Raw genomic sequence first — 22,759 nt, 5'->3', positions numbered from 1 at the left:
AAGCCAGTCAAGATTCTCGAGTTTGCCAGCCGAGTTACATGCAACAAAGTTATCAAGTTCTGTAAAGTGCAGTGGAGCCACCATACTGAAGATGAAGCCACCTGGGAATGAGAGGAAGACCTACGGAAAGATCACCCTCACCTATTTTCTAGCCAACCCGAATCTCGAGGGCGAGATTCATCTTAAGGGGGGTAGGTTTGTAACATCCCAAATTTTTAATTTGGAATGTTATACATTAGGTCATCTTTGCATATCATATTTTATGGCATTTTGGCTTGATCCTAGAAATTATACGCAACTCAAGAACCTACGGAGAGAGTTGGGGATTTCGTTATTTTCATATTTGAGTTTTCTCAAATTTTGAAAAGAGGGTCGTTTGATATTAATTATTTTCTCTTTGAATATTTCTTTTATGAAAATAAAAGAGGGGATAAAATGACTTCCTCAAAATAAAGAAATAATGGAGATTTAATATTAAAATCAAATAAGGTTTTTTTATTTGGAGTTTTATTGCTATTTTATTTGAATTAAGAAAAATATGCATTTCTCAAAATTGCATTACAGTCCCAGATAAATGTTCACCTTGTCCGGTAGATTTTTAGAGGACAGGGAAAATTTATTTCAGGATTTTTGGAGTCCGTTTAGTATTTCTTTTCTTTGTTTTTCTCCGCGGATTTTTTTTAAAAAAGTCAACCGACCTACGTGCCGTGCCTGAGCCGGATTCCTTCGGCCGGGGGCTTTATAAGCCGCAGCCTGAGCCGCCCCGAGGCCCAAGCCGCTGCCGCCAGCCCACCCTGCCGAAACCCTTGCCCACGCCGCCGTCGCCGTTGCTGCGCGCCGCCGCCATCGTCGCCCGCGCCGCCGCCCGCTAGCCCGCCGCCCCGCGGTGCCACCTACCGTTGCCCCGCCGCCCGTCCCTGCCCGACCCTGCCGCCAGAGCCGCTCGCCGCCGCCGCCGTTTTGCCGGACCTTGCCGGAGGTAGCCGCCGCCGCCCTTGGTTTTCGTGAGAAAACCGATCGGTTTTTTTCGAAACCGTAGATCCCGTTTTTATTATTTTAGATCGGTTTTTCGGTTTATTTATTTAGCGAACGCCCGTTCGTTCATTCGTTCATTTTAACAAACGGTTTTCACCATTTAACCGCAGACAGCGAACATTCGTTCGTTAGTCTGTTTGTCAGTTTTTCTTTTTCTCGGATTTTTTGCGATTATTTTCGATCGCGATTTCTGATCCGATTTTTGTTTTAATTTAACTTTTCGCTTGTTTATCGGAATCAGGCAATTCAAGCGCCTAGAGTTTTGTCTCGAAGCCCTCTTTCTGTTTAATCAACTTAAACAAGATTTTGCTACTATAAAATTTGAGTTTAGTCCAGATTAGTAATCGAAGCTTGTTTCTTTTGCAGTTTGAGTTTCGTTGTTTCGTTTGATTTGATTCTTTTTGCAAACCAGAGTTCTTAAGTTGAACTTTCTGGTTAGATATTATTATTTGAGTTTTACCCGTGCATCTTTGCTTGATTGCTAATTGTATGCTTGTTTGATTGCGATAGAGTACCCGGAGTGCGAAGCGTGCTACTACGAGTCTCTAGGTTTCACGGATCATCAGCAAGGCAAGTAACACTTTGATCATACCCCTTTACTACCCAGTGTTGTTGCATTAGGTCAATCCTCAAACAAATGCATGATTAGGATTTGATTAATATGTGGGTTTTGGGAAGTAGATGAGGTAGTACCTATTCACCTGTTTATTATCAAACCTTTGGGAGTTACTTCTACGTTGCTTATATTGCTATGCTATGCTCGTAGCCATGGTTTGGGTTTGAGTGTATTCATGACAGATGTGAGTATTGTTAATTAATGGTTAACTTAAGGTGGAAACTTTAATACACATCTGGGTGGATTGAGGCACCTGGGGAACCCAGTGTTGCCTGTATTTTTTTCGAAATCCCGGGGTACCGTGTGATTCTCCTATGGAATGCCACCCACGCTCAAAGGGATCATAAGATTATTCATGCTAGAAACTTCCGTGTGCAGCCATATGCCATTATGGGCTCTGGCATAGTTGAGTAAGTTGTGGGAAACCTTTCCTTGATGGGCTAGCAGATGTAGGGGATTGTAGGTGTATAGGCCTATCTATCGGTTAAGGGGACCTCTTTGGAAAGACTGTGTCTTGGTCATCCGTATCTCAAACATCATGTAATGCGAGAAATTCAACGGAGGAGATCGAGTCTTGTGGGGAAAAGTGCGCAAACCTCTGCAGAGTGTACAAACTAATCATGGTTAGCCGTGTCCCCAGTTATGGACATCTTGAGTATCTAGTTCTTGGATTGTCATGTGAATCTCATCACTCTTAATATAATTTGACTGGGTTTAATGATGATGCTTAATTGGGATTGAGTTGGGTGAACCTTCTCAATGTTTAACAACCACCATGATAGTTAAATAAAATTAATTCCTTTGTTGTAGGGAAAAATTGGCTTTCCGCAAAGCATATTAACCATACAGCCTCCACCAGCCATATATGCAGGGGCAGAGACAGGGGCGAGCAGGGGCTAGACCCCCCCCATCGATCGGCCCCCCTCAATGAATCAGAGAAGATACTAATACAGATCCTAGTATACATTACGTACTCGGCTGTAGATTTATTCCTTAACTATCGTTCAACTAGCTAGTACTGCATTCGAAGGCCCAATGAATTGAGTTCCCAAGTTTTGTAGCGCTGCGTGTATGTACCCAAGCCCAAACATAGCCCATGTCTTATCTTTAGGCCACTGTGGAGAATTTTGACCCAGCTTTCCTGTCTTCCAAGTCGTTCAAAATAGATCAATCATGATTTTCTTCTAGCCGCCATCGGCCGCCCTAGCCGATCGACGGATGATACCGCCGTGGCGCCGTGCTAGCCAGCAAGCCCCCGTCTATGCCTTTGCAGATCCTACGGCAGCAATGATCTAGTCCGCAAACGCTGAAGGCGATGATCCTGTCGCAAACGCTGAAGTATATAAAGATATGGCCTAGTTAATTAAGTGGCTCTCTTGTGATTGCATATCAGACTATTGATTAAGTAGTACAAATTACTAGATGTGTTTTCCAGTCATATGGGAGATTTTGCTTGTGTTACATCTTAACTGTTGTTTCCTCGTCAGGCTGCCTTTTGACATTTTCGTTTTTATTGAACGTAGTCTGCACCCTGTCCTTGTATTTCGATGGAAGCAGGCTTGACTGCATTTGTCAATTTATGATATTTGTGTTTCACTGAAAAATAAATAGCTCCAAAGTTGAGATTATCTTATTGTTTGATGATCTTGCTAGTTGTAGACCTAAATTTAATCCTGTAGAAAGGAAGCCCTTTTGCGAATTGCCAAAAATGTATTACTATGTTTTGATAAGTTAGAGTGATACATTATGACATTTTATTCTCAAAATTTTCTTCTAATATAAAACAGAACACATTTAGGTGTGTATTGAAGAAAAAATTTGCATGCACTATTTGTATCTCCTTCGCCCCCCTCGTGCCTAAATCCTGGCTCCGCCCCTGCATATATGCATGTAGTGATAACATTATTCTGTTCATTACTCTCTTGTGTTACATCGCCAGCATATTCCATGCGCTGACTCGTTTCGGGCTGCAACGTATCATGTTGCAGACTTTTCAGACGACGAGTAAGGAGCCTTAGGTCGTGGTCTTTCACTCAGTGATGCCGTTGGAGTTGATGGACTCACTTTATCTTCCAAGCCTTCCATTGTTATCGTATTAGATGGCCTTAAGCCATATTTATTGTAATAAGTTCTCTTTTGAGACATTCGATGTAATAAGTGTGTGATTGCTACTCTGTTATAAATCCTCAAGTATTGTGCGTGTCAGCATTACCGATCCAGGGATGACACTGATGCAGAGAGATCAGACTATTTGAGGTCTGGTCGCTACAAAAATCCTAATCTCAATCTGCCAACTCAACAAACACCATCGGAGACACCTGTAGAGCATCTTTATAATCACCCAGTTATGTTGTGAATTTTAATAGCATACAAGGTGTTCCTCTGGTATTTGGGAGTTGCATAATCTCATAGCCAGAGGAACATGTATAAGTCATGATGAAAGCAATAGCAATAAAACTAAACGATCATTTATGCTAAGATAACGGATGGGTCATGTCCATCACATCATTCTCTAATGATGTGATCCTATTCATCAACTGACAACACATGTGTATGGTTAGGAAACTTAACCATCTTTGATTAACGAGCTAGTCAAGTAGAGGCATACTAGGGACACTCTGTTTGTCTATGTATTCACACATGTACTAAGTTTCCGGTTAATACAATTCTAGCATGAATAATAAACATTTATCATGATATAAGGAAATATAAATAACATCTTTATTATTGCCTCTAGGGCATATTTCCTTCAGAGGAGAGGATGTGGTTTTCTAATGGAGAAGAGGGAGAGGCGAGACGGTGGTTTTGGAATGGAGATGATGGAGAGGAGAGGAGGTGGTTTTGCAATGGAGAAGAGGGAGAGGAGTGTGCGACAATGATTTAAGATTGGACGAGAGGGCCGGCGCGTTGCGACTGGATCAAAATCAAAATCAATTTAACCTTCAATTAAGAAAGCGACCCCACATTAACTAGTCTCCCTTTTATTCTGGGTCATAATTGACGATGATTTTCACAAATAAAATATATGTTATATGTTTAAAAAATAATATAATTTGAAAGTACATTCAGATACGAACAACACGATACAATTTTTGGTGACATGCATTCACATTTTGCTTGTCAAATACAGTACGTGGTCAAGCTTTGACCTAAAATACACAAAACAAAAAAAAATACTTCCAAGACCAGTGCCGCTCCTCTCATCTCCTTTCCACCACCGCTCCTCTCCTGTTCCAATCTAAATCCAGCGCCGCTCCTCTCCTCTTCCATTTCAAAACCACCGCCCCTCCTCGCCTGTTCCAATCCAAAACCAGCATCGCTCCTCTCCTGTTCTAATCCAAAACTAGTGCTGCCCCTCTCCTATTCCATTCAAAAACCATGACGGGCGAGTGAAGGTGTTGTGGAGAAGTAGATCGATGGAGGAGTACAACCGATACATGAGGATCGTAGACGACGACCCTGTGAAGCTAGCGAGGATGTTGGAGATACAGTCTTGGTTTGACAACAAGGACCAACAAGCGGCGACGGTGACATCCATGGCCAAATATCTGCAATAGAGTGAAAAGGCGGAGATACTCCCGAAGGGAGTCGTGCGGGAGTACATAGAGCTGCTCCTCTGGGCCATGGAGCAAACAGATTCACCAAATCCGATCGTGAGGGAGCGGTGGTGGGAGTATCAATCCCAAATGGATCATCCACCAGAGATTGAAGGATCGAGCATCTACAGGGTGCCGTTTGTGAGGGTGTCGTGCCAGAGTGAGCCGGTGGAGTCTTCGTTGACCGAACCCAACTGCAAGAGGAGAAAAGCAGTTGGCCCAACGACGCTTCCCCGCCATCCTCTCCCTCGCCGTTCACATCGTCTCACGGGGCGGCTGTCTTTCGGCGAGGAATAAGAGGGGACTGCCCCCCAGCCCAATAGTCGGGCAGGTTGTGAATTGTCAGAAGGAGCTTAGGGTTGTCATATTTGCAGGTTGTGAATTGTGTTTTGTGTTATGTATTTTGAGAGTACTTTCAGATATAAATGTCTTTTGAATTTCAGATTTGCAGTATTGAGCATATGAAGTATTTTATGAATTCTAGAGATCTATTTTTAGCACTTAAAAATGTAGTTTCATAGGAGTATAAAAGTGTAGACAATGTGATTCTCAGAGAAGAAACTGTAACTTTCAGTTTCAGATAAGAAACTGCAGGTTTAGCTTCAGATAAGAAACTGCAAGTTTAGTTTCAGATAAGAAACTGCAACTATCAGAGGCAGATCATTTATATTAACACAGCCTTTTCAAACAGGGATAACATCATATTGGAAGTTTTATTCATGGTGGAAAATGGAACTACTAGCTAGTTACCATCATGCTGATCAACATTCATGCATAGCACATCTTCATATGATGCACCGTCAAAAAGATATGCTATTTTCAAAATGCACACACAATGTCGAGTGTGCGAAAAACAGAGAAAACGAGGGACGAAGTTTTGGCAAGTGTTGGACGTGGTGTGCATAGATGACAATGGGGACCCACATGTCAATAATGGCAGAGGCAAAAAAATTGAGATATTTTCCCTGCATCAGGTGGAATCGAACCCGGGCGGAACAACTGTCGGGTAGTGTCACTTGGCCACTGGGCTCGTTCAGTACTTTCGTTACAAATAAGGCACTGCCTCAGGTGGTCCGATCTCCTCCTGCGCCTTTATGCGCTCGCCACGGCGCCGCTGTCTACCGTTGTGAACATGCTGAACAAACGAAAGGAATCTGGAGAGGATTGTACATGCAGAGACGGACAGTCAGGATCCACCAGGTCTATGGTCGTACGCGAGCAAGTGCCTCATTGAAAACAAATACTTCCTCCTAATTCTATACTGACGTTGGGGCCCACGGGTTTGTCAACATAGTTACATTATTATAGGTGCTTCAACGTAGTTACTAAAGGAAATATATTCACAACGAAGCCGGGGAGTTGGCAGGTATCATTTATTATCACTGGGGCAGCAAGTATCAGCTGGGTTGTGGGCTGCCCCACTAGGCTTTCTTTTTTAACATGCGCAGCCCACGACATGCCGGTTTGTATTTTCTTGAGGGCCGTCATCTATCGACCGGCCTATGGATCTCCCATCAGAGTTTTTATTTTTCCTGAAACATCCGCAGCCCAATTTATGTATTTTTTTGAAGAAAACAGAGAGGTATGTTCTATTTTCAATATAAGAATAGGGACGCCTAGTCCAACTTATGTTTCCCTTCTAACTATATTATATATATATTTAAATTATTTATATGTTATTATATATTATTTTTATTGTCATCATATATTTAACAAATACTTACATATGTAAGAAAACAATATCCCACATCTTATTAACTTATAAAAATAATTTCTTAACAATAAAATCCTGGATTTTCTTGGCAACGAAAATCCTGGTGATTGTGTACAAAACCTTGGTAAGATTTAAGGACCAATGTAATAATAAATCACTTATTATTTAAATATATTTATAACAAAATGCCCAGCCTCTGTTTATTTTTTGATAACATTGCTGCGCCCAACCCAACATTATAATTAGAATCAACCCAGCAAAGTCGTGTATTTCGAGAAAGTGCAAATGGCCTGTAATTTTTTAGGAAAAAAATAAATGGGTCGCATGTACGCTACATTATTTGTTCACCCAGCCCAGCAAATAGACTGTAATTCCAAAAAAAGAGATAAAATTGACTGTAAATTCTAAAGAAATGGGTTGAATATGTGCCACATTTTTGAAGGCTGAAATGTGGGCCAATAGGTCGAAGCCAATGCAAGTCGTTGTCAACTTAGTCAACAAATGACTCTCACATCGTTAGTAGTTGGATTTACATCCAACGACCGACATCCATCTTCAATCTCTCGTCTTCTTCCTCCAGTGCTGCCGGGACCACCTGCTCCCGCCTCCTGCTGCTAGCAGCTCTGCTTAGCATGGTTCGCTGTGAAGCGCTACCCCATCGCCGACCAGGCCATCCCTCCACCCCTCCACACCTCCTGTTCTTATCCACCGACTACCGAACCACACCGCACCAGAACCAGTTAACCCTCGTTCACCTCTCCGTCTGCGACTCCACTCCTGCATCTTCCCATCTCCGGCTCGTTGCTGTCTGGGGCCTCACCGTCGTCCACCACCTTGGATGCGCTCGGCGCAGAGTGGTCAACGAACGACATCCATCGGAAGTGGACTGTATGTGGAGAGGCTGACAGCTGGGTCCACAACCCCACGCAAGGAAATGCCTCCTTATTACGGGCAAAATAATGATTCCTCCACCTAACAGCTGGGACCCACCGGAAGGGCCCCTATGTTTCACAAAAAATGCCCCCCCCCCCGCTAACAGGTCGGACCCACCAGCTATATCTTCGCACGCAAGGAAGTGCCTCCTTATTACGCACAAAAAAATGAATACCCCCTTCTAACTGAGACCCACCATAGTGGGAGGCTGACTTGTGGGCCTACTAAGTTGATGGGGACGGAGGGATTTGTCAACTTAGTCAATATGAACGATTCTAGCTCTAGTGACCGTACGATGTCCATCCAACGCCGTAGTGCTTCTTCAACCTCTGGTCTTCTTGCTCCAGCCGCCCAAACCAGCGCCGATCGTGCCGCATGCTCCTGCCTCCCGTGGCCGGTTGTGCTGGCGCGGAGGCCTCACCGCCCCTACTACTCCCACCGCTGGCCAGGCCATCCCTCTACTCACCAACAGCCCCTGTTATTCTGCGGCGATGGCAGCCTCACACCATAGCCGAACCAGTCAACCCTCGTACTCCTCTCCGCGTGGGCATCCACTGCCGCGTCTTCCCCGACTCCACGTTGTCCCCTTCCTAGGCCTCACTGTCGTCCACCGCTCTGGTGCTCTCGGCGCGCCGTGGACAACGTGGTTAAGGAACGACTTCCATCTGAAGAGTACTGTACATGGAGAGGCTGACAGCTGGGTCCACGGCCGCAGCAAGGAAGTGCCTCCTTATTATGAGAAAATAATGATTCCTCCACCTGACAGTAGGGACCCATCGGACGGGCCACCATATTTCACAAAAAAACGTTTCCCCTTGACTGCTGGGACCACTAGCTACATCTTCGCACATAAGGAAGTGCCTGACAATCAGGACCCACCTGGTCAAAGCGTACGTAGCATTGTCATTCTGGTCGCGAACGTGTACTTAAATATTGGTCGATCGGTCTATCTGCAGGCTGCAGTGATGAACCGTGGCCGTGTATGGAAGGGCACGTGTCGTAGTAGAGGCGCGCACGTAGCATGTACATGTACATACAGCGGCTAGGGTGCAAGAAAGAAAATACGGCCACGTACGTACATACGGGCAGGATCTCAAACACCTACTCGCGCATACGTACAGTGAGGGATCGTGTACATGGCTGGGTCGGAAAGGAGAAACTGCATCATCGTCGTGTTCATGGGGAGGCAACAGAATGCGTTGTGTTCATCGGGAGGCAACAGAATGCGTCGTGTTCATCGGGAGGCAATGGAATGTGTCGTGTTCATTGGGAGCCAATCGGCTTGGATGGAATAGCCGACCGAAACAAGGCCTAGCGTATCGCAGAATGGAGGAAACGGCCTTGTGTTCGACCGGCTCTGGTCGAAACGGGATCCTGTTCATCAGGAGGGGTCTGGCATACCACAAAATGGAGGAAATAGACTTCTCTTGGACCTCCTACGGTTGAAACGAAGTCCTGTTGATCGAGAGGGGTGTGGCGTACCGCAAAACGAAGGAAACGGGCTTGTGTTGGAGCACTACGGTCGAAACGGGGGTCATGTTCCTCGGGAGGGGTGTGGCGTAGCGCAAAACGGGAATCCACGGGATAATGTTCATCTCCACCATTGACCTCCTCCAGCATCCTCGGGCTACTGGTCATCCACCGTCGACCTCCTCCAACCTCCACCTATGACTGTTCATCCACGGGCTCCTGTTCATCCAGCCTCCACCGCTCCTCCACCGGCTACTGTTCAACCAGCCCTCTCCACGGGGTCCTGTTCAACCACCCCTCCACGGGCTACTGTTCATCCAGCCCTCCACCGGCTACTGTTCAACCAGCCCTCCACGGGGTCTTGTTCATCCAGCCCTCCATGGGGTCCTGTTCATCCACCCCCAACCGGCTCGATCGATCGGGGTCCTGTTCGTCCAGCGGCAACGGCCTCTACTACCACGGGGTCCCGTTCATCCACCCCCACCGAGAACTGTTCATCCAACCCCCCAACAGCTCTCACTATTCATCAAGAGGCAGCAGGTTCAATCGGCTTCAGTTAGCAGTAGTAGCGACGAAACCGCTCAATCGGGTTCAGTTAACAACTAGCAACCGATCGCTCGGGTTCAGTAACGCGTAGCCTGCAGTGCAATCGCTCGGGTTCAGTTAGAGCCCAACGCCTCACTCGGGTTCAGTTAGAGCGCATCGCCTCACACACGCGCGTACGTGTATGAGAGAAACGCGCATCGCTCGGCCCCCGACCACCCACCGTAACCGAGAACTCACCGATATTTTCCTCGCCCTCGCTTCTACCACGGTTTTTTCCGTCATGGACGCCCAAAGAATGTCATGCAACTACGTCTCCGGCCCGCCCAAGATGAAAAGCCCATTTTCTGTCATGATTTTTTGTGATAGAAATAGGAGCCCACCACATCTATGATGATACCGGGTTTTGTCACACTTATCAACATAGAAGTGTCATAAGCATGACAGAAAAAATTTCGTTTGGCCCAAAATGTCACGGATGTGTCTTTTTTTGTAGTGTATTTTCGAGATTGCGAGGGATACAGAGGCGTGAGTATTTGGGGAGCGAGCTAGTGTGCTTGACACGCCGGCTGTGGACTGTATTCGACGCACCTTCTCGTGTAAGCCATAGGCATACTATGCACCAATGGTGCTCCAGGATATTTTGTACTACATCTCACACGGTTGGTGATAATAAATTGTGTGGGATCTACTTGATTTTTCATCTTGATTTGAATTACATAATGGGGTCACAACGGCAATGGATGGTGTTTGAATTGCTAGACCTTTTATCTGAAGTGAACATGCAACTATATGTGTGTCGTAAAAAATGGGATTATTCAGGGTTTGTTTGGACATTTTATCCATTAAATTGGGCTTCTAGCCATTTCAGGTGCACAATTCAAAATTAAACTACATGCACATGCTCAAGTGCACCAACATGGGTTGTAAAATCATATATGTGTCCATGGGTTTATGCTTATGTCCCATGCAAGAAATGGGGATGAATTTCGAACACGACACTGTGGCTCTCCGGCAAGCGTTGATGTACTTGCATTTGTAATTCTAGTAAATCCAAAAGTCGTCCGAAATTCATGAAACTTGGCATGCTATCATGGAGCGGCATCAACATGCCGTGGTAATTTTTTTTGTCCCATTTGGGGCAGGTTTGGGTATAAGCTTCTCATAAACCAGAGCTTCTCAGAACAAGCGTGATGGTTTCAGTAGGGAACGTTTCACCTTTCTGGATGAAAGATATCCATTGCCTCTTCTCGATTTCAAAATTTTCCCTAGTGTCAAGATAGAACAACAGGAGTGTTGTGTCAATTTTTGGGATTTTTCGGGGTTCGCTTGGACATTTTTATACATTAACTGAGTTTTCTATGCATTCATGTGCATAATTCAGATTTGAACTACATGCACATGCTCTAATGCATATAAATTAGTTGAAAATTCAAATTTGTGTCCTTAGTTGCATGCTTAGGTCCCATGCAAGAAATGGGAATGAATGTCAAACACCCTGCCACCGTCACTCGGCCGCAAACATTGAGATACCTGGTTTTTAAATTCTAGTAAATCCAAAACTCGTTAGAAACTCATGAAACTTGGCATGCTATTATGGAGCGGCGTAAACATACTATGGTGAATTTTTTCCCATTTGGAGCAAGTTTGAGGATGCTTCTCACAAACCAGAGCTTCTCACAAGAAGCTTGATGGTTTTGGTAGGGAACGTCCTACCTTTGGGGACGAAATGATATCCATTGCCACTTCTCGATTTCATTTTTGCCAAGTGTCAACATAGAACAACATGAGTGTTGTGTCAATTTTTGTGATTTTTGGGGTTCGTTTGGAGATTTTATGCATTAACTGAGTTTTCAATGCATTCATGTGCATAATTCAAATTTGAACTACATGCACATGCTCTAATGCGTATAAATTGGTTGAAAACTCAAATTTGTGTCCTTGGTTGCATGCTTAGGTCACATGGAAGAAATGGGAATGAATGTCAAACACCCTGCCACCGGCATTCGACCACAAACATTGAGATACCTGGTTTTTAAATTCTAGTAAATCCAAAACTCGTCAGAAATTCATGAAACTTGGCATCCTATCATGGAGCGACATCAACATGTCGTGGTAAAATTTTTGTCCCATTTGGGCTAGGTTTGGGGATATGCTTCTCACAAACCAGAGCTGCTCACAACAAGCCTGATGGTTTTGGTAGGGAACGTCCTACCTTTGGGGATGAAATGATATCCTTTGCCTCTTCTTGATTTCAATTTTTTCCTGGAGTCAACATAGAACAAAAGGAGTGTTATGTCAATTTTTGGGATTTTCGGGGTTCGTTTGGACATTTTTATGCATTAGCTGAGTTTTCAATGCATTCATGTGCATAATTCAAATTTGAACTACATGCACATGCTCTAATGCATATAAATTGGTTGAAAATTCAAATATGTGTCCTTGGTTGCATTCTTAGGTCCCATGCAAGAAATGGGAATGAATGTCAAACACCCTACCACCGTCAGTCGGCCACAAACATTGAGATACCTAGTTGTTAAATTCTAGTAAATCTAAAACTCGTTTGAAATTCATGAAACTTGGCATGCTATCATGGAGCGGCATCAACATGTCATGGTAAATTTTTTGTCCCATTTGGGGCAGGTTTGGGTATATACTTCACACAAACCAGAGCTTCTCACAACAAGCATATTGGTTTCGGTAGGGAAGGTCCCGCCTTTGGGGACAAAACGATATCCATTGCCTCTTATTGCTTTCAAAAAATTTATCGTGTCAACATAGAACAACGGGAGTGTTGTGTCAATTTTTGTGATTTTTCAGGGTTCGTTTGGACATTTTTATGCATTAACTGAGTTTTGAATGCATTTATGTGCATAATTCAAATTTGAACTACATGCACATGCTCCAATGCATATAAATTGGTTGAAAAATCAAATCTTTGTCCTTGGTTGCATGCTTTGGTCCAATGCAAGAAATGGGAATGAATTTCAAACACCACGGCACGATTGATTGCCAGCAAAATGTTGAGATACTTTGTTTATAAATTCTAGTAAATCCAAAACTCGTCTGAAATTCATGAAACTTGGCATGCTATCATGGATTGGCACCCGACATGCCGTGGTATTTTTTGTGTCCATTTTGAGAGAAGGCGCACTCAAATAACAGCCAACAAAGGCATTTTGAAAAACAACTGCCACTTTAATATCTCAAACATTTGTATAATTCAAACCGTGTGCATTTTGGTAACCATTCGTGACACCATGTGTCATGGTTTTAATGGCTATATGTTTTAATGGCTCTTGATCGCAAAACTTTTAGATAGAACACCCGTATGCAAAGTGAGAGCAGGATTTGTGCATCTCTTGAATGCAAACGGTTCTTTTGGATGACCCGTGTGCAACCACTTACAAACAATTTGGTAAGATTTGCATCTATCATATTGGGTATGTTGCCATTTTTCAAACTAGAAAGATTGACATTTGTTGATCTAGTAACATTGCCATTTGTCAACCTTGTAACACTGCGATTTGTGAAAATATGAAGCTAAAAATGACTAGCATTCTCTAATTTTTGCAACAAAAATTCAGTAATTAAGCATAGATGGAGGCAAGGAGGCATGTTCAGTTGGGCGTGCAGTTTCGATATGGCTTTAATGTAGATGAGGGAGAGGGTAGCGGTTCCTGAAATGTTGAATGACCAATGATGCATCCTCCTTCGATTAGCATCGTGTGAATGTATGAGGGAAGTAATGGGAGGAGGACCGGGAAAAGAGGCAGCACGGTATGAATGCAACGCAGTTTGCACTCATATAAAGGCGCCCCTCCATTCCAATGCATCTACCACATCGTACACACCTAAGCACTTGCCTAAGCACCTACACTAATAAGCGCAAAAGCGCTCACTCCAGACCCATGGCGGAGATGCGCGCGAGCGGCCAGCGGGTGTGCCAGATGGTCCACGACGCCGGCCAGCAGCATGGCACCGAGGATCGTCTCCAAACGGTGTTGGCAACGGCTGGTGGATGGCCGCCGTCGACGCTAGATACGACTCTCAGTTGGACCAGCTGATCGTTGCGACCACCAATAAGTTCACCGTCGTCAAGAAGCTCGCGGACGACATCGCCATACTTCTCCAGCCCGCGCGCCCGGGCTCCTCATTGCCTGCCACCCTAATCGGCCTCCATGGTCAAAACCTCTTTCAAGCACTGCTGGCCCTGCGACTGCCCGCCGATGCCATGAAGAATGTCCACCTGGAGGTCGCGATCATCACGAGGCACCTCGCCCTGCAAGAATTCGTCGACCTACACATCCACATGTATGAGCAAATTATGTACATAGGTATATACAAGGCTAGTGAGGACGCTACGACGTTGGCCTTCTTCAACCGGCTGGAAGCCTTGGATGCCTTTGTTGAGAAGCACCTTGACCTTGCTAGAAAATCCGCCGCTCCTTAGCCACCGGTCGATGGCCCGGCGCACTGAGTTGAGGAGGAGGAGGTCGTGCGTTGATGGATGCATCTTTCTTCTTGCCTCCTGTAACCACCACTGCGATCACATCATCGTGGCCTTGATTCTTATTGTGCTATTGCATTCTCCTTCCAGTCAATACAGACATGTGCGATCCCTTTGCTTAATTATAGGCATCACTGTAACTAGTACTCCATCCGTCAATTTATAAGTTGTTCTGCCAGTGTTTGGGGCCGGCGCATGATCACCCATGTTCGTGTGCATGCGATTGCGCCGGGTGCGGCGCGACGATGCAGTTACCCGCTGCAAAAATTGCCATGCGGGGGACGTGGCATTGACCATTCGGCAGGAACAGTCGGTCATCCGGTTTCCCAATAAAGGCTGCAAAGAGGGATCCTACAGCAGCAAGGGCGAGCTTCCCTACCGATAGCCCATCTAACAAAACTCCCAAGTTAACTATGCTGAGGCTTGAGTAGTCATCAGATGGGTGACCGGATCGGAAGTGGCCTCGATGTTAAATTAACTGATGTGATGGGTCACTGTAAACATTTAATTGCGTTGAATATATATAGTGCTCCATCATATTAGTTGAATTACCCTCGAGGTCCTTTTTTGTAATTTATGAATTTTTTTTGTTTTTTGTACACATGTTGATTGGCTTGAAGAAGGTCTATCTCGGTACTTTTTGATAATTTTTGTTTTTTGAACACATGTTGATTGGCTTTAATGAAGGTCTATCTCGTTACTTTATGACATGTTTCCAACACATGGACCTCGAGGTTAATTCATCTAATAGGACGGAGCACTATATACATTCAAAGCAATTAAATGTTTTCCAAAAAAGTGATATGATTTATGTGAAACTTATAAGTCATGTATGTCAAATTAACCTCTATGTACTTGTTCTTGAATTAACCTCCGGGCGTTTTTGCCGCGTATCACACACATCTTGTTAAGTTGAACTGTTTATGTTCTCTTCCCTAATCGAAAACAGTTAATTTGACTGAACCGTATGCTGTATATCGCACACGCCTTGATCTGGCTGACCGTTTCTGTTGCTTTCACTAATAGCAAACAATTCATCGGAGCAAACTGTATGCCATATATCACACACACATTGATATGGCTGCCCACTTTTGTTGTCCTGTCTAATCGCAAACAGTTCATCTGGATCAACCGTATGCCCTGCATCGCACACGCAACTAAAATTTGAACCATGTTTGATGGCTCCGCCATCGCAAACGTTTTGCACCTTTTTGATGGGTTTTTTACACCATCGTTTGCGATTATTGCATCGCACACAGTTTCTTCGAAGGGTCTTTGATCGTAGTGTCGCGTTAGCAGCATCCTGCAGTAGTGTTATGTTGTCAAATAATAAATTCCTTGGAAAGTGTTGGTATGGAAGGCACGTGTGGATACGGTTAGCCATGGAAAGTGAAAGTATGGTGAAAAAAGGAATAAACTTTATTTTCAGTTTGGGAACCGCCTATGATATAGCTAGCATGGAAAGTATTGGGAATTAATCGATCATTTTCATTGACATGAAAAGAATGCCACCCAAAATGTTTTATCTCTATCTTTTTCATTTTGAGTTCTGACACCTCTACAAATCCCTACTTCCCTCTGCGAAGGGCCTTTCTATTTACTTTATGCAAAAAATTTAGTCTCCATCTTCTTTTATAAAGCACCAACTAAGGGGCACTATGATCGTACTTGAGCATTGGGTGTAGCTAATATGCGAGTGTGTTTCATGAATGGATCAATGATTGAGCATAATGGGCTTGGGATAACTTTCTTTAGCATTGATATTTTGAAAGACATGGTTGCTTGTTGATATACTTGAGTATTAAAGTCCTCATGTAAAAACTAGACTATTGCTTTGAACCATATAAAATTCCAATTGTCCAAGCTATAAAAGAAAGAATATTTGATGAACATGTTAGGTAGCATTCCACATTAAAAATTCTGTTTTTATAATTTACCTACTCGAGGACGAGAAGGAATTAAGCTTGGGGATGTTGATACGTATCCAACATATCTATAATTTTTGATTGTTCCATGCTGTTACATTATCATTCTTGGATGTTTTACAATCATTTTATATCATTTTTGGGACTAACCTATTGACATAGTGCCGAGTGCCAGTTGTTGTTTTTTGCTTGTTTTTAACATCACAGGAAATCAATATCAAACGGAGTCCAAATGCAGCGGAACTTTTTGTGGAATTTTTATAGACCAGAAGACACCCAATGGGTTAGAGAAGCACCTGGGGGTGCCCCGAGGGGGGCACAACCCACCAAGGCAGGCCTGGGCCCCCAGGCGAGCCCAGGTGGGTTGTGCCCACCTCAGTGGCCTCCCGCACCGCCTCTTTGCTCTATAAATACCCCAATATTCAAGAAACCCTACGGTAGTCAACGAAAATCAACTCCAGCCGCCGCAAGTTCTAGAAACCATAGATCCAATCTAAACACCATCAGAGAGGGGTTCATCATCCTCATTGGTGCCTCTCCAATGATGCGTGAGTAGTCCTTTGTAGACCTACGGGTCCGTAGTTAGTAGCTAGATGGCTTCCTCTCTCTCTCTCTCTCTCTCGCTCTCTCTCTCTCTCTCTTGATTCTCAATACAATCGTCTCATGGAGATCTATTTGTTGTCACTCTTTTGCAGTGTGTTTGTTGGGATCTGATGAACTTTGAGCTTATGACCAGATCTATGTTTTTATCCATGAAAGTTATTTGAGTATTTTGATCTCTTATATGCATGATTACTTATAGCCTCATATTTCTTCTTTGAATCTTTGATTTAGTTAGGCCAACTAGATCGACTGTTCTTGCCATGGGAAGAGGTGCTTTGTGATGGGTTGGATCTTACGGTGCTTGATCCCAGTGACAGAAGGGGAAATGACATGTATGTATCGTTGCTATTAAGGATAACAAGATGTGGGATATTTCTACATAAATAGATATTGTCTATATCGTGTCATCGTTTTTATTGCATTACTCCGTTTCTCCATGAACTTAATACACTAGATGCATGCTGGATAGCGGTCGATGTGTGGAGTAATAGTAGTAGATGCAGGCAGGAGTCGGTCTACTAATCTTGGACGTGATGCCTATATAACGATCATTGCCTGGATATCGTCATGATTATTCGAAGCTCTATCAATTGCCCAACAGTAATTTGTTTACCCACCATTGCTATTTTTCTCGAGAGAAGCCACTAGTGAAATCTACGGCCCCCGGGTCTCTTCTTTATTATATTTGCCTTCGCAAACTATTTTTATTCGCTTTTATTTTCAGATCTATTAATCCAGAAACCCAAAAATACCTTGCTGCAATTTTCATGTATTTTGTTTATCTCTCGTTCCCGGGAGATCTGCTTATCCAGTCTACTACAATTTTACCTATCTTTTTACCTGTCAGGGATTGACAACCCCTCTCTTACGTGGGGTTGCAAGTATTTGTTCTTTATGTGCAGGAGCTGTTTACGTGGTGTTGTGTGGTTATCCTACTAGTTCAATAACCTTGTTCTCATCACTAAGGGCAATACCTACCATAGCCACTACAAAAAAGACACATCCGTGACAGGGCCGAACGAAAAAATTTATGTCATATTTATGACACTTCTATGACAATAATTGGGACAAAACCCGGTATCATCATAGATGTGGTGGGGTCCTACTTCTATGACAAAAAATCATGACAGAAAATGGGATTTTCGTCCTGGGCGGGCCGGAGATGCAGCTGCATGACATTCTTTGGGCCGTCCATGACGGAAAAAACCGTGGTAGAAGCGAGGGCGAGGAAAATATCGGGAAGTTCCCGGTTACGGTGGGTGGTCGGGGCCGAGCGATGCGTGTTTCTCTCGTACATACGCGCGTGTGTGCGAGGCGTTGGGCTCTAACTGAACCCGAGCGATTGCACTGCAGGCTACGCGTTACTGAACCCGAGCGATCGATCGATCCCTTGCTGTTAACTGAACCCGAGTGATTCCTTCACTACTGTTGCTAACTGAAGTTGATCATTGCTGCCTCTGGATGAACAGTGAGCATTGTTGGGGGGGAGGGGGGTTGGATGAGCAGTTCCCGATGGGGGTTGATGAACAGGACCCCGTGGTAGTAGAGGCCGTTGCTGCTGGATGAACAGGACCCCGATCGATCGAGCCGGTTGGGGGGTGGATGAACAGGACCCTGTGGAGGGCTAGATGAACAGGACCCCGTGGAGGGCTGGTTGAACAGTAGCCGATGGAGGGCTGGATGAATAGTTGCCCGTGGAGGGGTGGTTGAACAGGACCCCGTGGAGAGGGCTGGTTGAACAGTAGCCGGTGGAGGAGCGCGCAATGGAGGCTGGATGAACAGGAGCCCGTGGATGAACAGTCACAGGTGGAGGCTGGAGGTGGTCGACGGTGGATGAACAGTAGCCCGTGGAGGTAGTCGACGGTGGAGATGAACAGTATCCCGTGGAGTCCTGTTTTGTGGTACGCCACACCCCTCCCGATGAATATGACCACCGTTTCGACCGTAGCGCTCCAACACAAGCCCGTTCCCCAGTTTTGCGGTACGTCACATGCCTGCCGATCAACAGGACCCTGTTTCCACTGTAGGATGTCCGTTTCCTCTGTTTTGCGATACACTAGACCCCTCCCGATGAACAGGATCCCGTTTCTACCGTGGCCGGTCGAACACAAGGCCGTTTCCTCTGTTCTGCAGTACACGAGGCCTCGTTTCCATCGGTTGTTTCGTCCAAGCCGGTTGGCTCCCGATGAACACGACGTATTTCGACCCAGTCGGTTGCCTCCCGGTGAACAGGACGCTGTTTCTTTGTTCCGACCCAGACGGTTCACTGCCCGATGAATAGGACGTCATTGCTACCATCTATTGCCTCTCCATGTACACAAGCCCTGGCCGTCAGTATATATATGCGCGAGTAGGCATTCGAGAACCCGCCCGTATGTACGTACGTGGTCATATTTACTTTCTTGCACCCTGGCTGTTGTACATACGTGTACATGCTACGTGTGCGCCTCTACTACAACACGTGCGCGCCTCTACTACGACACGTGCGCGCCTCTACTATGACACGTGCGTGCCTCTACATCGACTAGTATGTACGTACACGTTCGCGACTAGAATGACAACGCTATGTAAGCTTCGACCAGGTGGGTCCCGACTGGTAGGCACTTCCTTGCGTGCGAAGATGTAGCTGGTGGGTCCCAGCAGTCAGGGGGACGAATCAATTTTTTTGCCCGTAATATGGACGCACTTCCTTGCATGCAAAGATGTAGCTGGTGGGTCCCAGCAGCCAGGGTGAGAAAACATTGTTTTTTAGGGTAAAAAGGATGTAGTTGCAAGCATGCGTCCATGGGCGTGGTGCGTCCCCACTGTCAGCCTTTCACGTACAGTCATCTTCCGATGACTCTCGTTTGTTGACCACATTGACACACCGTGCCGAGCGCACCAAGGCCGGTGGATGATGGTGAGGCCCCAGACTGGAACGACCCAGAGACGGGGAAGACGCAGCAATGGAGTCGCAGATGGAGAGGAGTGGGAAACTTGACTGGTTCGGGTGCGCGGCAGCACTCCCGCCCACGGGAGACAGGAGCAAGAACAGAGGTTGAAGAAGGAGCACGGCTGTTGGATTAACATCCAGCGGTCCAGCTGCTAGAATCATTTGTTGATTAAGTTGACAAAGCCCTGTGTACACATCCGCTTAGTAGGCCCACAAGTCAGCCACCAAATCTGATGGGTCCTAGCTGTCAACAAGAGGAATAGTTTTTTCGCATAACAAGGAGGCACTTCCTTTCGTGCGAAGATATAGCCGGTGGGTCCCAGCTGTCAGGGGGAGAAAACATTTTTTCAGCTTAATATGGAGGAACTTTCCTTGCATGCGACCATGGACCTCGTGGGTCCCAGCCGTCAAGCTCTCCACATACAGTCCTCTTCCGATGACTCTCTTTTGTTGACCACGCCGCGTTGAGCGTAGCGAGGCGGTGGACGACGGCGAGGCCCCGGACGGGAACAACCCGGAGATGGGAATACGCAGTTGTGGAGTCGTAGATTCAGAGGAGTACAAGGGTTATAACTGGTTCTGGTGCGGCGTGGGGCTGTAGTCGATGGATAATAACAGTCGGTGTGGAGGGGTGGAGGGATAGCCTGGCTGGCGGTGGGGTAGCGCTTCGCAGCGATGCGTGCTAAGCAGAGCCGCTAGCCGTTGGATATAAATCCAAATGTGTATGTCATAATCATTTGTTGACCAAGTTGACAACACCCTGCGTAGGCTTCGGCCTATTGGCCCACATGTCAGCCTGCAAAAATGTGGCATATATTTAACCCATGTTTTCTAGAATGTACAGTCCATTTGCTGGGCTGGATGAACAAATAATTCTGCGTCAATGCGGCCCATTTAATATTTTCTAAGAAATACCAGCCCATTTGCACTTTCTTGAAATACACGAATTAGCTGGGCTCGTTCTATATATAATGTTAGGTTAGAAGGAGCAATTAATATCAAAAAATAAACCATTCTGGCACATTTTTATATATAAAATTAACAAATTAGCGAGTTATTGCTCAAAATAAAAATGCGCGCGTTATTATTACATTGGTCCTTCAAATCTTCGCAAGCTTTTGACGCAGTCACAAGGATTTTCCTACCTGTGAGTCAAAAACAACCAGGATTTTCCTTGCCAACTTCTGTTAAACATTTACTTTTATAAGTTAATAACACATGGATGTTTTTATAATGTATATATAAGTCTCTATAAAATATATGATAATATTAATAATATAAATATATATAATGTGGTTAGAAGGGAAAACATAAATTGGACACATTATTATTATTCTTATATATAGATAAATAGAACAGAGATCTGCGTTTTATTATGAAAATACATTGGGTTGCCGATCTTTAAGAAAACTAAAACCTACGCTGGCGGCCCACAGGCCGGTATGGACCTCAAAAAATAAGTTGAAACCACTATCTCCGTATGTCATCGGCTACGCATACCTAGGCCTAGCTAATACTTGTTCGCCCTCTGGAAAAAAGAGGGGGTCGGCGGCGCGACTGAAGAAGCTCATCATACCCGATTTTTTTTCTTAAGTGGATGGATCTCGATGGCGTTTTTTACTTGCCTCTGCACCATACAACCTGTATTTTTAGCCTCCCCGTCCGTGGTGGACTAGCAACCCATTTTCTGGGCGAGCCAACCTACAGGAAACATCACTCGATTTTTCATCAAGCCCCAAATATAACACAATACTATGCTTGTTTTGAGGCCGAAAATATTACGGCAGGGGTTGAGCAGGGGAGGGGGAAGACAGAGCAAAAATATTAAAAAGAGCTAATGCACTGTTGCTACCCTAACAAAGCAGGTGCAATTCTTCTCAGGAAGAAGGTGTGTCGTTGACACCCACATGTCACAAATCCCACAGTAGACATACTAACAAGTTCACACACAAGTACAACAGAACAGGTAAACATTTGTATCAAACTAAGGTTCACATGACACTTTCATATTCATAGCCAACATTCACAACCAACAACTCAACAAATTCATATATAGACACAAGTTTAGCATGTCTATGTATCCAAATGATTGATAGATCACATGACAATATTCATAGATAATTCACAAAAAGATTCAGATATAAACATGTTCCGTATGTTTATGTAAGCAAATGATTGAGATCACAACCAGTATCATCCATGGACGAACTTTAATTACCTAGGGTATGGACTGGTAAATGGTGTTCAGTCGGAGGTACTTCTTGCTAAAATTAATGCTTGTATAAGTAAACTTTCGAGTACATAAGAGGCAACACAGACAATCTAAACTTTCCTTGTAGGTTTATCCTCAAATAGTGGCCTCGTGCCGAGGGATGTTTGAGCAACTTGGCCACTACTTTCATCCAACTAGTTTACTGGCTCATCTTGGTCCTATAGCTCGCCAAAATTCTACATTGCAGACAAGAAAGGAGACGGTTGAGAAAATTAACCACCCAATTTTTTGTGCAGTTCAACTGAAATGGAGCATCCCTGGTGTGCAGACTGATTAAGTGCCAGATGAATATACACGTCAACCAACTTTTCTGGAATCTTTAGACTCCATGCCATACATATCGGTACCATATGTGCCGATAACCAAAAGGCACAAGTTGGGACTGGACTGCATTTTTCTGGGCTATGCACCAAGCAATATTTTTGGCGTTCACTCTCCTAATACTTGGAGTTTGACAACTCGTTGATGCCGGTTGATACTCGAATGAATATAGGCACTTCTTCTTGTCAACATCAATGCTTGTCTGAGTGAACTTTGGAGTACATAGCAGCAACATAAGTACCTGTCCATCTGATCCTTTTTTGCAGTTCTACTGAAATCACCCAATGTA

Source organism: Triticum dicoccoides, chromosome 5A (genome assembly GCF_002162155.2).
Source record: "Triticum dicoccoides isolate Atlit2015 ecotype Zavitan chromosome 5A, WEW_v2.0, whole genome shotgun sequence".
Classification (NCBI taxonomy): Eukaryota; Viridiplantae; Streptophyta; class Magnoliopsida; order Poales; family Poaceae; genus Triticum; species Triticum dicoccoides.
Note: the sequence above shows the minus strand (reverse complement) of the source record.